Here is a 13400-nt window from a genome sequence, read left to right as displayed (position 1 = left end):
AAAGAAAGAAGGAAGGGTTAGATAGCTGATGTACATCAACAGCTGTCCTATTATTTTTATCCTATCACTGATGTTCTAGATAGATCTGGAGTAGTGATTTCATTTCATACACCCTGCTGTAAAGTGCTAATATTATGTCTTACCTATTTCACAGAAGTACTGTGCATATACCTTTACAATGCTTTGAAGCTTTCACTGAAGAACTTTTGGACATAAAAACTGTTCCTACTTTCATTATGGACTTGAGAAATACATCTTTCAAAAGCCAATAAACAGGTTAACTACTTTGGCAGGGTAAGTTTTGTTCAATATTCCCTGCCACCTCTAAGGTCACTCATGCCAAACATATCAAATACACTAACAAAAGGAGAGGCGCCTCCAAAAATACATGCACCATTGGTAAAGATTAGCTTTGGGGTTGTAGAGCACAGTAAACCTATAAGCTTCAATTCCATTTCTGCAAGTTTTCTCCCTATTTTTCCTTGAGTCCTGTGTCCTGGTAAGAGGTGGTTCACAGGCCTCAATTGCCACAAAGCTTGCAGGAGGCCTTTCAAGTACAAACTACTCTTTGCACATGCCTTTCTTTTGTCATTCAGGTGTAGGCTCTAGCTTCTTGCAGACTAAAAGCCTCAATTTCCCATCTCACCTGGAAGTCTGGTCGTCTGAGAGTTCTTGAGCCTCAAAGTTGTCTAGACTGCACTGTGACAGCAGGGTAGCCAGAAATATCAAAGTTAGGTCTAAAATAGCTGTCTGGTATTTGTGCTGCTGAAGTACTAGAGAACTCAGTCAAGAAGCAAAGCAAATTAGCCTGTCTTGGACACCATGCTGCCATAACTGAGTTTGTATACTCAAGCTGGCTACAAGCTACTTTGAGGTGTTCTATACTACACTACAGGCATTTCACTATTAAATTCTGTGAATGAATCTAGACACAACATTTACATAACGTTTAAATTCCACTGCTGCTCAGTGATTCATGAACTTCTTGTGGGATTTCTCAAACAGTGCTGAAACACCCCTCAGCTATGATTAGCTTTAGAGTTCACAAAAATATTTCAGAAGGACAAATGTTTTAGCTTTGAAGCAGACCTACATTCAGAGTGTCAGCTACTTCCACAAAGAGCCACTGATACCAACAGCACACACTCCACCCTAATTTCAAATTACAATATGACTCGTCTCCAAGGAGCCCTTTTCTAGATAACAGTAAAACATTTCCAGCAGTATCTCCGGAACAGTCAAATTGGTATGAAAAAAGATACTATCTCCCTTACTAGGTACGGCCTTTGCAATGTGGGCTTGTTCACAAGGAAAAAGCTTCCCCAGTTCCTCACACTTCCCTGTGCTGCTGAGATGGCCCTGCTCACACAGACGAACTCAAGGGAGGTATTCAAAAGAACTCTTTTGTGAAGAACTTGCTGTCGGAAAACAAATAGATATGATTAATTAGAAGACTGCCTGCAAGATAACAGCGCCTCATGCTCCCATTATAAACCCTATTCATCTTGAACTCAGCGGTAAATATCCCGCTTGCTTCCTTGGCACAGAATTAAACCTCTGCATCAGCAAGAGCAAAGGATGCTCAGAGACCAGGAGGTATTTACTCATCACAGGAAAAATGCTCAGATTAGCAACGCAGTGACCTTGGTTCAAAGAAAGCACTTTAATATGTGCCTTCCTTCTAAGCATATGAGAACTCCCGCTGATTTCACTGTCACATCAATGAGGTCAGCCATGGATTTATCCAGGAACTAAAAAGAATTAACTCCCTTCACACACACTTACCCTGAATAATGGCCAGAGTGGTCTGTGCTTCAGGCTGCAGATGTGACTTGCCACTCCTCACTCCCAATGCAGATCAGCAGTTTACCTCTCCTTGAATGAGATTACCCCTGCATTTTATGTCTGCCTACTTGCTGAATTCGAGTGAAGGGGATACCAAGACAAATGCTATACCCAGCTTACTTCTATACTCCCTTTCCACCCAGCATGCCTAGAGAAAGTGTGCTAGTTATCCAGCATGCGGAAACACTTAAATGATTTAAACACTTGAAATGGAACTGCAGAGGCACAACAGGTCAGAATCATTCACTTGAAAGAACAAATGCTTTTAAAAGATGGCAATGTGTACTTATAGAGGCCTACAAGCAAACACAACAGTCCGAGTTTTCAGTATCCTTATATAACAGGCTAGTAAGTGGGAATTCTGATGAATCCCAGATGTTCTCATGTCAGGTTCCTGGTGATTACACATTCCCCTATAAAAACAGGGCCACAGTAGTTCTCAAGCAAAGCTCTGTTATGGTGATATTCTGAACAGTAGGAAAGGGAAGAAGACCTTAATATCAAAAGACATTACAAACTTCAGCGGTGCAGGAGAACCCAATTAAAATATAAAAGTCCCCTGACCCAAGGAGCATACGGCTAAAGCTGCCATGTAATCAGAACAACCACCCCCATGTCTGGATTTAATTATGTCATGCCATTTTATAGCAGCCTAAGAAAACTGAACTGGGATCAAAATAATCCCAAAGTAATTCTTCAGTCTAGTACACATATAGGATCCTGGGTAAAAATGGTTACGGACAGTAGCAGCAGACTGAGCATGCAAAGATTCTTAATAATGGCAAGAACAGCAAACAAGTCTATAGACAAATGGCTCACTGCAGAGTGAAAACACCAAGGCTATCACAAATTTCTGTCTGGTCTACAGACTTCAAGCAAACTACTAATGCATACCGAAAGAACTGAGTTCTTTTCAATATGCTCTTATTGATTTGAAAAGAAAATTAATTCATGGCATGCTAAAATGTTTCAGAAATATGTATTTTGTTATGAGTTCTGCATGTACTTAAATTCTCCATGAGAAAATATTTGCATGAGATTTGTATAGCAACTATAAGGGGGAAAAATCTACATAAGAACATACTCATAATTAATATGGAAGGATAAAGGACATGGCTGAGAATTAAACATGACATTTAATTTTGTATTTAATCGGAATCTAAAATCAACTACATTGTATAGTTCTATTTGCAAACAAAATGCCTGGATAGATTTCTTGCAAATATTAACTTTGTTGCAGTCTTTTGAAATATTACACAGCCAGCAAAGAAGTGTGGGGATACTGTATAATCTATCTCAAGCAAATAAATAAAGAAAAATGTATACACAAAAGCAACACCACTGCTATATAAATCAGTAGAGGTTTTCTGAAGACCTTTGACAGAATGAAATAAATGTTAATTTCTATAACCTGGATCCAGTATCACTATACTTTTATAGTAATATGAAATCAGTTCCATCCCAGTTTGCTTTTCGTGCTTTTAATTGCCATTTAAAAAACAAAACAAAACCAACACATTTCTTTCAGCTTTCAGTCTTGCTATTGCTCTAAAAGTAGTGAATATGACAACTTACTCCTTGAGCAAAGGCTCCCTGATTTCTGTTAAAACAGTCACAGATGCTTGACTGCAGCCCAGTGCTCTACCAGAGCCTCTGTGTTGACCCTTCCTACAACATGGATTAAATTATAGCTTGAATCCTGTGATTCTATTTGCATGCAAGGAACAAAATCCGTTGTGAAGCAATATTGCATAGTACCCAGTATCTGGATGAAAAGCAGGCCTTGAAAATTTCTGTGCATTCACTTGTGCTTTTCTGCATGCTTGTCAAGATCAGCAATATGCCATGTTTAAAGGAGGCTTTGAAAGGATTGTTGTTTGCTCTTGGCTGCTTTCTGACTGGAGCTGAAAAAGACCTCAGAGAATGAGGCAATGATAATTACAATATAATTGCTAAAATTAAGCAATTGCTTGGATTAATGCAGTAATTTCTAAGCCATATTTCCTGGACATTTTAAGGAGAGGTTAGAAACAGTAAAAAGCACAGGTCAGCCAGAAAGGAAGCTTATTTTACAGTCAATCCCACTGGAATCCCTAGATATGATAATACCTAAAACAAAATACATGTGAACCCCTTGATATTCCAGAAGGTTCAAGAGCAGTAATGTGTACAATTCAGAACAACAGGACACAGGCTCTCTGTAAAGGAAATATTTTGAGATTCAAAAATCTGTTTAACTTTTGAATGAGGGAAAAGGTTAAATTTTCCCAGCAGCATTTCAAAAAAATGAAGCTGAAGATGTACGGACCAGTCTTTTTGTCTTTCACTTGCGTCCTCACCTACAGTAATTTCAGCCTCTACAACAAGCTCCAGTATATCTATCTTCTTAAATGGGAAAGAACACACAGAGATATTTAATACCATCCTCAACAGAATTAATTACCATTCAGAGTTTTTCTAAGAAATCTTGTTACAGCTATGGTTTTAGGAACCTTCTTGCTATATGGAGGTAACTGAATGCCATGAGGTCTGCCCAAAGATGCATTTTGGTGTCAATTGTGCATTTTTAGTGCATTTTGGTAACACCATCTGTATACATGGTAATTTCATATGTCTCCATTAAGTGACCCTGCCTTCAGCAGTTAATAGGCTGACAGTCTTATGGTTCAGATGATATTTTTTGTGCTAGATATTTGCATCATTAAAAATAATCAGCCAAAATCATTGAGTTAGTTGAGAACAAGACAAAAATCAGATTGCTTTGCAGGATAAAAATTCCAGTGCTTTTATTTGGGAACCATTACAATCCTCCGCTCTGCAGTAGGAGCCTGAACAGTAACAATAAGGAAAGGCTTTATTCCAGAAAATGTCTTTCTTAAAATCACATGGATATGTACACTAACTTCATTGTGTCCTGATGCATACCCATGTGGGAGATAAATTTTTTATGTGATATAGGTACCTTTCTTTTTTCTTATATTTAGTCTTATTATTTGACACTCATTAACAGAATTACAGAATCACAGAACCACAGAATGGTTCAGAGGGAAAGGATCCTCTGGAGTTATCCATCCCCCACTGCTGAAGCATGGCCACCTAGAGCCAGTTGCCCAGCACCATGTTTAGTCAAGTTTTAAGTATCTCCAAGGACAGAGATTTCACAACCTCACAACCTCTCTGGGCAACCTCTGCAATTGCTCAGTCACTCTCACAGTTAAAAACTGTTTCCTGATATTTAGATGGCACCTCTTGTGTTTCAGTTTGTGCCCATTACCTCTGGTCCTTCACTGGGCATCACTGAAAAGGGTCTGGCTCCATCTTCTTTACCCAACCTCCCCTTCAGGTATTCGTACACATTGATGAGATTCTCTGTGAGCTTTCTTTTCTCCAGGCTAAATGGTCCCAGGTCTCTCAGCCCTTCTTTACAGGAGAGATCCTCCAGTCCATCATTTTCATGGTCCTTTGCTAGACTCTCCAATGTGCCCATCTCTCTCATATACTGGGGAGCCCAAAACTGGACCCAGCACTGCACCTGTGGCCTCACCATTGCTGAGTGGAAGGGAAGGATCACCTCCCTCCACCTGTGGGCAATACCTCTACTAATGCAGCCCATGGTACCACTCACCTTCTTTGCTGCAAGAGTACTCATATTTGAAGAAAGCCTGCTTTGGGATGCTAGTTTTTGATGCCAATGAAAGACTTCGTCCTCATTGTAAAAACAATTAATGGGTCAAGTTATATATAACAAGAAGAATAAAAGAATAACACACACCTGGATTTGGGCGCAAATTTTTTGGTCAAAGAGAATGGAAGAAATTAGGTGAGACCAAACAAGACACATACTTCCTTTGTGAAAAGTATTTTCTTCTTCGTTTATAAGTCTGATTTGTCCTTTCTCATGTAGCAAGCCTCAATCAACAATTACAGAGAGAAGAGTGATAACATGTGAACAGATAAAACAAGAAACCCCATTTAGATAGATAATTTGTTCCAAGAAATAAAATTTAAAAAAAAATTTAAAAAAAATCAAATACTCTGTAAAGTCCTCCAGAGATATCAGTACTGCAGCCAAATTTACATAGAGGGTTGCACCAGAGGTAGCCTTAAGTATAAACCTTGCAGCAGACAAAGATATTAAGCAATACACATCAAATCCAGTTCAACAAAAGAGGACAGATTAAATTCACAGGGCACTAGATGAACTTCTCTGGCATGAAGTATTCCCATAGGCAGCTCTCTTAGAAGATAGCAACTTTACATATTGTCCTGCAAAAATTCCTCCACATGAAATACTGCTCTTTTTACTGCATATTGTGCTAACACAATTTCCTCACTGTCAGGGCTGTGCCTTCCCTATTTGCAGCTATGTTAGCCAGCTCAAGACCTCATAGTGGCCAAGAATTGTACTTTGCAGGTGAGTAATAGTGGAAGGGCTTTACCCAGACAGAGCCAGTGGACTCTGTTCTGTGAATGAAGCTAAGTGAATGGAAAAGACTCCCCTATCACTGTATTTCTCCAAGTTGGCTCTTAGTGGGATCATACTTTGTCTATAGCAAATAAAATGGCCAACAATTGTTAGTGGCAACAATTAAGCCATTCATCATGCCTTTTGGAAAATGATGGAGTTTCTTGTACCATCCACATCCCAGCTGCACTCTTTATCAATTCCTCCGTCATGGAAGTTGTGCTATTTCAGCATCTGCTCTGAATCAGTAGATAAACAAACCACTGTGGACTTCTTTGTACACATACACAATGACAGACGATTCTGTAAAGAGACAGCAATCCACTGACCCAGAGAATTGCACTGTGAGTTGATAGGCAGCCCTACACCTACTTTTAATCGCCATACCTGATTAAACCAATCAGTTGAAGGTCTCTCTTGAGCTCCCTTTATAAACACCTTTATTTAGATAGATTACCTGAAGCACAGATGATGACATAGTAATGTTGTGGCACTTCTTGCTCTGGCAACACCCAAACTTTCCCCACTGTCAGAGGGGAAGCATATTTACTGGAAAAGACTTTCCAGACAACAAGGTCAGAGTAGTGTGGGGATCTCTGCGGCTGGAGGATCTAAGCAATCATTTTGCAGTTTCTCCATAAATCAGGGCTACATAACACCAGCTCTGATTTCTCCTAGGGCTAGCTGGCTGAGGATCAGTGAGTATCAAAGAGCTTTCTTCTTTCTGCCCTCCAGAGCACTTGCAATAAGGTGAGGTCCCCTCTGTGTCTAACTGTCCTCACATTTTCAAGAATAAAGCAAAGCAAAACCTTTCAGAAGATATTTTAAGGAGAGAACCATTTTTTAAAAGCATTGCCCTAAGCCAATGATGTGGTCTTCTGTTGCCCCAAAGGGGTAAACTCATATTTCCATAGAAATAAATATAAGTGTTTTGCATAGTAGTCCTCCCTTACCTACACTCTGTGATGCTGACCAAGAAATGAGCATTTCTGGAAAAAGAAATTAGCTGTGACTATTATTTCATGAACAATCAAGGTCAAAAACAAAGGAAGCCATCATGAGTCTCCTAATCATTACAATGAATAATTACTTTTCGCATCAATAATTACTGATTGCTAGAACACCTTTGAAGTCCATAGCATGGTACTCATTATAAGCACTATAGAAAGCTACCCATATTACAGGTTCACTCTGTTAACTCTCAATATGCTCTTAAAAAAAGCTGAACAAATTATCTCATTCTCATTTTAAATTGCACAATCTTGATCTCATAGAGAAAAAGAGCATGCTGGCTATCACTCCTGTAGGAACACTGACAGTTGGAAACTCTTTCAGGGTAAAATTTTGCCATGAGAATATGCAGTATGAGGTAGATTCACTTTTAGGATGGCTACATCTTGGCCCAAGGTTAATGTCTGTATTGTTCTGGAACTCCAAACATGCTAAAATAATTTGGGTGTTAGTTGATCTAATTCTTTGATCAGTTTTCAGCCTCACTGCTTTACTTTTACATAGCAATTACCTAATGCCTCAGCATTAACTGATGGCTAATTTAAAATCAGTCTGAGGACTACAAATACTGCAACAAAGCTGTAACAATCTATAGATTCAGGTTATGTTAGTAGTGCAACACTCAGAACGTCAAAGGAGTCAATGTCCTGTTATGTCCAAAAACCTAGCCCTGCCACCTTGGAGGAAGTACTCCGCATTCTGCCAAGAAAGAGCCAAAGGCATATATTCCAGTGAAGCTATTTTCATCCAGAGATGAATGGAAGCTGGTTCATTACAATGTATTCAACAGAGGTAGCTCATGGTATGTAGGCTCTCTCAGTTCTCAAAAAGACCCCTTGCATGAACTAATTCCCACTGAATTGAAGAGGAGGAGGGGACAGAAGAAGTATTTAACTTTTTTGAATACTTTCCTAGGTATCTAAAGGGGTCTCAAAAGAACTGAAGCCTTTAAATTAAGGATACCCATCTTTCTAAATGACAAACAAGCTCTGATGATTTGGTTATTTCTGATTTACTGCCTTTAAAATTAGGTCATTATTTTCAGGAATGCTTTGAACTACATGAATGATAGGAGAGGATTTTAGAATGTTCTTAACAATAATCCATACCACTCCTCAGGATAAATTATTTTGCCTTTGACCTTCTAGCTTACCCATTTGGGAATCATAGTATTGTCTCATAAAAAAAAGAGGTACCTGTCTTAATATTCCTGAACTAATGAGTTCTGCAAAATCCTCTCAAAGTACTAGCTAACCAGATTGATAAACTACTGCTTTATCCATCCAGATCAAGCTGGATTTATGATTGACTGCATGCATGCAAATAATCCTTCAGACTCTTTCATTCATTGTTCTCTGTATGGAAAAACGAAAAACGGGGAAAAAAGACATTTGATGAATACAATAGCCCTTCACGTTTGGCAGCTTGCATTCACTTAGATTCTTTCAACTGCTTTATGGAAGGGACAACAGTGATGTTATCAGAATATATTTAAATTTTGGTTGACACCAATGCCCGCTGTTAGTGCTAAATATGTCACCACAGTCACACAAGTTGCAGTGTCAATGCGAAAAAAAATTACTATTGCAAAGCACAATTTCAAACTGAAATTAAAAAACCCTGGGAAATCCAATGCATTGTGTCTTTCCAACTGCAGCTTGGGCCTCTGGGATCCTTTAGCTTTTTTATTCTTGCATATGCAACTAGGTATATGACCTCATAATAAAATCAGAGCTTAGAAACCATAGTGGCTTGCACAATAGAAATTTCCAGAAAGAACAACTGTGAAATTTTTCCAAGTTTTGTCAGTGACAATGCTCAGTTAAGTTATAGCTTATTTTCCTATGCTACAGTCTTGCTTCATGAAGGATGATCTGAAGAGTGTATGAAGTGAATAAATGAAATACCTTCAGAATGGAATAGTCTATTACAGTATGGCTTTGTAAACTGTGGAGTTGTTTTGACTGATTTCAGATGGCAGATTCAGTCCTAGTTTATGGGTATAAAAATACCACATACCTTACACCACACTGTTCAAAAAGGTGATGTTAAATGTACTTGTTAGATGGGCAGAGAGATGGGAAAAATTGGGCTTATAGAAAATACAGATAGACTCTTATCGCACACTATGATCCCTGCTGTTCACCTGCTTGAATCACAGTACATGACCCATGATGAGTCAATTACTGTCTGATGGTTGTGTGTCATGTCAATAATTAACATTGAAATTTACATCCTGTAAATAACTGCAGGTAAACATGCTTCATTAAACTTAATAATTAACATTATTGCCTTAGTAATTAATTTTATCAAGAGTCTTATTAACTTAGTAATTGACAATAGTGTCTTCTTGATTTGGTGGCCCACAACTATTTTGTAATTATAGTCATGCTTTGGTCAGTTGAGATAATTTCAGTTAACATACTTCATTAACTTAATAGCTAAACATTAACAGCCTAAGGGAGATACTCCAAGTGAATCAGTAAGACAGTTTTAAAATAAGGTCACAGTAAGTGTATTTTATTTTCTTATTTCAATTCCATGGAATTTCAAGCCCATGTCTAGTCTGCCTAGGCAAACTCTGGTATCCTGGTGACCAATTCAGTTATAACATATTACTACTGGCATCTGTATTCTGAATTCAGATAAAATGCCAAAACAAGAAAGGTGGTCAACTTTTTGCTTTGTTTTAATATAGCTTGTAAGCAATCTGGGCCACGGATGACCTTCTGTCTCTATACACTACCTAGATCAGCGACCTTCCAATAAAAGTGTCCCTAGAAGCTACAGCAATAGCAATTTCTCTACATTTTGGAGACTTAGGCAGGGGTTTTCAATGTTTAATCCAGGCAAGCAGTGGATTAACTGCCTTCAGCTGAAAGCCTGCCAGCTGACAGTCATTCCCCACACACATGGCATTTGATGTCTGCCATTTTAATATTTTGACATTTTTGTGAGAGACATTATCCTGAAAGGTCACCACTTGTCTCAGCAGTTGGCTGGCTGCCACTCAGCCTTGGGAAACTTAGTTCCACAGCTGTCATCAAAAAAATGACCATTTTCACAGCTAAGTTTCAGGGACGCTATGAATTTCTGACTGTGTATGAGGAGAAAAGGAGACAAGAGGAAGGAAAGAGAATCTCCAAAATCACCTTTCACTTGCTACAATGAAGGCAGGCATTTCTACATATAAATCTGTAAGGCTGAAATATTGCAGCTTATAAACAACAGATTGACCAAACAGACCTGTGTTATAAAAGCATTATCAGGGGGTTATACCATTAATATCTTTAGCTGTCTATGTGTAGCAAACCACACAACATATACAGTCTCCCCGCAGTCATTTAATGGCAGTCACCTGTTAACTGTGATCATGACATTTTCACATGGTTCATAAAAGGCTTACAGTACCACAGCGGTCCCTAAGAAATGAAAAGATCTGTAAATAAAGAAATGCGATATGGCAACACAAACTGGCTACAGCCTGCACTTCTTGTGCAATTAATCTGACATTTCTACTTGGTACTGATCACAGGCTGGTTTCAATAAGCAGATTTCATTCACAGCACAGTAAGAATTCACTAACTATAGACTCAATACGACAATGACACTATAAAAGCTTTCAATTAGAAAGGAGAATAAAAGCCAATACACTGTTCCTTCAGTGCTATGTGACCAAAAAACACTAACAAATACCCATTACCCATTCTTTTCCTTACAGTATCACAACACTGAGAAATCTTCGACTCTGCTTCTTCCCAACCACCTTACTATCCTGCCTTCAGCCACACAGCAGATAAAGATCACCTTCATGTACAGACAAAGTGAGATCGGTGAAAAACATGCATTGCTCACCATGCTATGTTCATCGTCCTTAATCAGGTCAGATGCAGACTTACTGGTGCCCCTTATGATGACTATTTGTGCTTCTGATAATAAGGTACTGTTGAGTTTCTTAATGAGAAGTCCAAGTCTGCATTTATGGATTTTTAAAGAGAAGATTCCAGATGAAAACTACCATGGCAGGTTTCTCTCCCATACGCTCACAAGCCACCTATCACTGCTGAAGTATCTTTCTCACTAATTCTAATATTATCTAATCTAAGCAGAAAAACACCCCTCTAGAAGTCCCTCCTGCACTTGCTTGGCTTCTCTCCTCACAAAGCAGCAAGCATACATCCCAAAAAGCAAACACAACTGCAAACTATTTGCTCCCAAAAGCTTTCATGCATCCTCTCCCCTCAGTAGCTCTTCCACTGAAAGGCAGAACAATACTGCAGAGAAGCTTTCTCTGTCAGGATGTTTTCAGCCTTCGTCTCTCTGCTTTTTCAAGCAGAAGACTGAGGTACAAACCCTAATTAGCAATCTGAAAGCACTACGCAGGCAAAGAATACTTACATTTGCAACTGTATTTGTGATATTTGCGCACTGATCCAGCGACTGGTGATTACAAAGAAGAGAAAGAGCTTTTTGGGCTGCCTTTCAAGCCTCGCAGCAGTGAAAAAAAGGCTGTTATCTGAAAGCTACTCATTTTCTATATGCTGTGCTCTACTTGCTTCCCATGTGCATACAACACAGCTGCCAGATTTAATAACCATGTCAGCCTGCTTTCCCCTTAAAGCAGCAGAGAGATGACAGGATGAAGTAGCCAGTGCGTTAATCTGTAGTTATGGCTGCACTAAGCCTTGAATGACTGTCACGGGTTTATTGCCCTTGAAGGAAAAAATTAAACAAATCAACAGTATCTGTGAAATAAATGTGCAAAGGATTTCAGAAACATTAATCCATACTTGCCTCTGTGACATTATAGAGACATTTCTCCTTTTTTCCCTCAGTTAGTAAATCCTAGGACTTAATTCCTTTTTACTACCTCCTGATCTTTCAGAATACATTTTTCCTAGCAGTGCATGCTTGTACCCCAAAATAACAAAACATTAACTGACAAATCAGTTGAGCATCACTCCTCTCTGGTTCCTTTCTGGATGGAAGGAATTCCATACCTGTCTCTCTTTGCTGTCCTCTTTCAGGAAAAATACAAGTTAATAAAAAAGGGGGAAGAGTCTCCTTTACCATTTAAATTCTCCCACGTGCAGTGGTTCCTACAGCACTGGATTTTAGCATCTGATGTGGTCAGTTCACCACCAAGGTGGAGCATTTGCCGTACCTCCAGCTGCAAAACCAGTTCCATGTGAGGGAAGAGTGGACAGAGTTTATGTGACAAGAGAAGGTGCCAGTGATACAATCAAAAACAGAAAACTGAAAATAAGCCCAGAAATGTTCGGTTGAGTTTGCAACAGTGCGGGGATGCCGCAGAGATCATATGACATCTGTGCGCGTCTTTTTCCTCTCTCTCATTTATATTCCCTCCACTTCCCTCGGAGGCACCTGTCTCAGCAGGGAGTGGTTTCTGTGGAAACTATGGACAGTCAGTTTTCCCCTCGGAGAAAATGTTACTATGGCAACCTTACATAATGTATATGGCCTAGATTCTTCCTTTAAAATAATCCAGCACTGAAATTCTCATTATAAAATTAGAGTGGATTGGGGAGCAGGTGGAGGGAGAGGGGGGGGAATATAGTTATTTAAAAACTGCATTACAGATGCAGGATAAAAAAAAACAAATGGTATTACAAATGAAATGAGAGTGTAGGGGGCACTGTCATTGCATCAGTCACAAAAGACAAAATAATTTGTGAATTCCAGTAAACAAGGTCTATTATTTAGCATGTGTGGTAAGCAAGGCGGAAGGGAAGCATTTACTTGACATCCTGGGTCAATGTAGGAATCAATACTGCATCTTACAGAGTGGGGCTTTTTTCTGTGTGTTTATTCTTCCAGCAACCAGGACTTCACTTACTGATGTAAGCCCAAATTCTGCTCACATCTACCCCATTCAAAACTGAAACATCAAAATCACTTACTCTACATTATGAAATCATGCTACGTTAAAACTCGAGGAAGCTCCTCAAAGGAGCTGCATGAGTCAGTGTGGCATAGCGTGCAGTGGAGCAGAGGCAGAAAAGGCACACTGCTGTTTATACAACTTTCAGCACAGAGGAAACAAGCGTGCCTACAGCTA

At 39.1% G+C, this 13400-nt stretch overlaps 1 protein-coding gene across 6 annotated transcripts in view; it reads right to left on the bottom strand.

Annotated features, from left to right (window-relative positions):
• TRIM2 (tripartite motif containing 2) overlaps window positions 1-12687 on the bottom strand; it is an 87011-nt gene extending 74324 nt beyond the window's left edge. Inside the window, exon 1 of one of the 6 annotated variants that reach the window (XM_057419091.1) lies at window positions 12486-12687. The gene's annotated coding sequence lies outside the window, so the exon portion shown is untranslated. Of the gene's footprint in view, window positions 1-11176; window positions 11598-11719; window positions 11889-12321; window positions 12459-12485 lie in introns of those variants that run through there. The other 5 variants (XM_057419089.1, XM_057419094.1, XM_057419097.1 and 2 more) reach the window with 5 other exon arrangements.
• Between the last annotated feature and the right edge of the window lie 713 nt (window positions 12688-13400).

The sequence above is a fragment of the Pezoporus wallicus genome, unplaced genomic scaffold (genome assembly GCF_028554395.1).
Source record: "Pezoporus wallicus isolate ANWC-B61680 ecotype Strahan unplaced genomic scaffold, APGP_CSIRO_Pwel_v1 contig_2384, whole genome shotgun sequence".
NCBI lineage: Eukaryota > Metazoa > Chordata > Aves > Psittaciformes > Psittacidae > Pezoporus > Pezoporus wallicus.
Note: the sequence above shows the minus strand (reverse complement) of the source record. Positions and strands in the feature narration are given on the sequence as shown.